General features: G+C 37.0%; 1 pseudogene; it reads right to left on the bottom strand.

Moving 5' to 3' along the window:
- The window catches only part of LOC113812412 (U6 spliceosomal RNA), a 57-nt pseudogene extending 56 nt beyond the window's left edge, over position 1 (bottom strand).
- Positions 2 to 5,000: the final 4,999 nt, after the last annotated feature.

A 5,000-nucleotide genomic window follows, 5' to 3' on the forward strand; every position in this document is an offset into this window, starting at 1 on the left:
CCTTAAGTTATCTAGAATGACTAACGACATGATGATAACAGCCAGACAACAACAGCAACAACAAATACTACAAAGGCGAGAGCAACGAGAAAACGCAACAATGCAATTCACGAAGACATTGAACTCTTAAATCCTATTCACTTGAAAATAACCGAAACATTTCTCACAATGGCACGGCGAATAGCACAGCACGCAGGTTCACGGAGGCTGTAGACAACCTTGATATTGGCACATTAACGGTTTTGCATAAAGAAGTGAAATGTATTTTCCATGTGGGAAAGTGACGGGTTTACATCAAGCGAACAGATGCGCACAAATTCAAATCCCTTTCCTGAGTGCCTCGGTCCATTAGCAAGCATGAGGAACTAATATCTGTCTTCTTCGTAAAACGACTTCGATATTATTTTCTAAGCTTCGTACGTATTTGTTTAGAGGAACTCCTCTGTCTTGCCACTCTCTTAAAAGTGAACACACGCACCTTGAAAGAGAGAGAGAGAGTGAGTGAGTGAGTGAGTGAGTGAGTAAGTGTGTGAGAGAGAGAGAGAGAGAGAGAGAGAGAGAGAGAGAGAGAGAGAGAGAGAGAGTGAGTGAGTGAGTGAGTGAGTGAGTGAGAGAGATAGAGATAGAGAGTGAGTGAGTGAGTGAGTGAGTGCGTGCGTGCATGAGAGAGAGAGACAGAAAGAGAGAGGGAGAGAGAAAGAGAGAGAGAGAGAGAGTACGTGAGTGAGCGAGATAGAGAGAGAGAATGGGAGAAAGAGACGAGCTGTGTCTTGCCCGACACAGCCCGTTCTCCTAAGTAATCTGTATTAATGGAGACCCATAAACTATATCACGTGCTTACAAAGGCATTAATATCCGGGATGGGAAAAGAGCTGACCGGCGAGTCGTCTCCACCAGGTCGTTTGTATCCTTCAATATCGTAACAGTACCATTACGACCTTCATTATCGGGGTTTCTAATTACCGCTGCTGTTCTTAAAATTGGCATATCGGACCTATTTAAGTTTGCGAATTTAGGTTGCTTTATCTGTTTTAATACCAAGATAGGGGTTAATGGTGTATATTTTAGGTTTGGAAATCTATTTGACTTAAACTGTTAAATATATCAAATTAGTTATCTAGATGTCAATATCTCATTTGATAGTCAGGAAATTGTAGAAAACACTTCTTTTCGAAAATCAAGTCAGATATTCCTTTTTACTTTAACGATATGTTATTAGAGCTTTAGAATATGTAAGAATGTATAATCTAGTTTTTTTTTCATAGGCCTATATATTTACAAGGCACCATCATCTAACCAGAATCCAAAAACCTGAAAACCAATCACCGAAAATGTCTTCGAGTAAAAAGGCACAAACCATTAATAAATCACGAGGTATGTACACAAGCTCCATCTCCTTAGCAGGACCTTTGCCAATAACGCCACCTGGTTTTCCCACGCGCAAGCTCTCGCGATCTCAGGTGGCACTCGAGGGCCTGTCAATTTTCGTGTGGCAGCGTGCCATGGCTCTCGGAGTTGAACTGTCGCGTATCAGGGCGAGCGGCGTTGTTTTCATTGTATTTTCGTTCTCTGTACATACACAAACACGCGCCTGCCCGCACTTACACATTTATATAAATAAACATATATATATATATATATATATATATATATATATATATATATATATATATATATATGTATATACACATACACACACACACACACACACACACACACACACACACACACACACACACACACATATATATATATATATATATATATATATATATATATATATATATATATATATATATATATGTGTGTGTGTGTGTGTGTGTAATGTGTGTATATGTGTGTGTGTGTGTGTGTGTATGTATATATATATGCATATATATATATATTTATATACATATATATATTTATATCAATATGTGTATATCTATATATATGTATATATATATCTATATCTATCTATCTATCTATCTATCTATCTATCTATCTATCTATCTATATATATATATACATATATATATGCGTGTGTGTTTGTGTTTACATATACATACATGCATACATACATACACACATACATATACATACATATATATGTTTGTGTGTTCGTGTGTATATATATGTGTGTGCGTGCGTGCGTGCGTGTGTGTGTGTGTGTGTGTGTGTGTGTGTGTGTGTGTGTGTGTGTGTGTGTGTGTGTGTGTGTGTGTGTGTGTGTGTGTGTGTGTGTGTAAACATTATACAACATGGATTACGTACGTACATATACATATATACATCAGGTTCTAATAAAGGAAAAATACCATAATACATAGATGCATTTTCTTCCTTACTACCGCAGCAGAAGGTAATTAAAGAGAGATTTTCCTTTGCAGAGAAAGTAATTTCGTTCGTGAGATCAATGTGTCTTAAGAAGAGACATAAAAGAAGAAGGAAGGAAGACGGTGAAAAAAAGATAAGGAGGAGAAAACGTAGAATAGAAAGTGGATGAGGAGAAGGAGGAGGAAAGGGAAAGGGAATCGGAGAAGAGGGAGGAAGAGGATGAAAACGAAGAGAATAAATGAGAAAGGAGGAAGCTAAGAACAAGAAGGCCTATAATTCCAGCACATGACATTACAAAACGCCTTTATGTCCCGAACAACGGCAAGGAGAACAGGGAGTCGCCAGTTAAGACCATTGTAACAAAATTTCACACCATTCGAGAACTCTAAATTAAAACCATTGAAAACGAAGCCATTATACTCTTGTTCTAAGCTTAAACATCCCAGAAATTGTCGAGGGAAAACAGATTATACAAAGATATTCATGCTCTTTGTGTTAGCATTGCAGAACAAGGAATTATAATTCATTTTTCGAATAGATAAGACTCTAATGTATGATTCTGGATAATATGAATGTTTAGAGTAATACCATTGTTATGATTATTCTACATGTTCAAAGGTAACGCAAAGAACAAAAGAAATATTATCATATTGCCAAAGCACTAAAGACATTTAGTCTCTAAGGGAGGCATTAATAAGACAGAAAGAGGAATATAAAAGGCACGAAAGAGATAGATGAGGAAAAAGCAAAGAACAAAAGAAATATTATCATATTGTCAAAGAGAATAAATCAAAAGAATACGCAAACAAGCAAACAGAACACATAATACAAAAAAATATAGGAAACGGAAAACAAAACGAGAAAATAGACAGACAAACAGATAGGTAAATAGATAGACAAGTATATAGCAAAATAGATTAATAGAAATTAAGAGAGATTAGACAGAAAATAATATGAATATAGATTAGCATATCAGTTTAAGGCGACCGTCTGTTTTTTCGATTTTTCGATTTTTCGATTTTCTATTTTTCGATTAAGCTTCTCACAAGAAATCGGTCTCGCTGCCACCACCAGTTCTTTCCATGGGTGAGACTGGGAACTCTTTAGCTACAAAGCACATAAAAGACCCAACAATTCTCAGTGTACCTGACTAACCCAAGAGGTCAATTTAGAGTGTCTTACTGTTTACCATTTTTATTTTTGCTTTTTACCATACCATATATATCTTAAAAAAAGAGAAAAAAATGTACAAAGAGATAGCGAAATGTAAAGCATGCCAGGAACAATGCAAAAGATATCAATTAGTTCAATAACAATCTTTAATAAAAAAGAAAGTGTTAATATAATTCTTACAATTACTAAAAAACAATCCTTCCTTAAAAAAAAAAACTAAAAAAGAACAATATCAAACTTAATATAATCTTTACTATTCTACAAATAACTATTCTTAACTAAAAAAAGAAAGAAAGAAAGAAAAAACTCGTTATCAATGTTAATATAATCCTTACTATTAGTTAAATAACAATCCTTATCTAAAGAAAAATGAACTCAATATAAATCTTAATACATCAAATCAAATCCTTACTACTAAGTGGCTACTCTTAGATCAACCCCCCCCCCCCCGCTCATGGGAATACCGGCAATTTACATCATTCACGCAACATTCACAGTGCGAGGCCTGACCTAATGAATATTTATATGCACGAACATGTATATATACACAGAAATAAATACATATTTGTCTATCTATCTGACAAATATACATTTATCTATGGATCTATTCAATAGATATGCATGTCTAGACTGATATACATGTATTTATTTCTGCGTATATGCAAGTTCGTATAATGAAGATTCACTGGGCCTCGCACAATTTTAACAAACCTTTCGTTAGTCACTACTATACAACCCTAATTGCACACCCGCAGAGACAAACAAATAAACAAAACAAATATCCAAGCAAGTTTCCCAATGAATTACCAAAAACATTCATCCGTAATACACACTAACATTCTGGATAGCCCCGTCCAGTATCCTTTCTTACACCTAGACTGTCACTTCCCTTGCCGAACAGATTGTCAGTAAAGGTCAATTCATGTATTTTCCTTCACTAACTTTAGGTCTTCGGTCGTCATAGTAAGAGGTCCTCTGACGTTACCTCACGATATGAATAAATAGATAGCTAGGCAGATTTATCGTTATATAGATAGATAGATAAATCGATGTATAGGTAAACTGGTATACAGATACATAGGTAGATGATAGATAGAGAGAAGAGAGAGAGAGTGAGAGAGAGTGAGAGAGAAAGAGATGGAGAGAGAGAGAGGAGAGAGAGAGAGAGAGAGAGAGAGAGAGAGAGAGAGAGAGAGAGAGAGAGAGAGAGAGAGAGAGAGAGAGAGAGAGAGAGAGAGGGGGGGGCGAGAGGGCTAGAGGGTGTTAGAGAGGGAGAGAGGAAGAGAGTGAGTGGTGAGTGAGTGTCTGAATGAGTGAGAGAGAGAGAGAGAGAGAGAGAGAGAGAGAGAGAGTGAGAGAGAGAGAGAGAGAGAGGGAGAGAGAGAGAGAGAGAGAGAGAGAGAGAGAGAGAGAGAGAGAGAGAGAGAGAGAGGGGGGGGAGGAGAGAAGGGAGGGGGAGGGAGAGGGGGGGAGAGGCAGGGAGAGGGAGGGAGGGAGGGAGAGAGAGGGGG

The sequence above is a fragment of the Penaeus vannamei genome, chromosome 22 (genome assembly GCF_042767895.1).
Source record: "Penaeus vannamei isolate JL-2024 chromosome 22, ASM4276789v1, whole genome shotgun sequence".
Classification (NCBI taxonomy): Eukaryota; Metazoa; Arthropoda; class Malacostraca; order Decapoda; family Penaeidae; genus Penaeus; species Penaeus vannamei.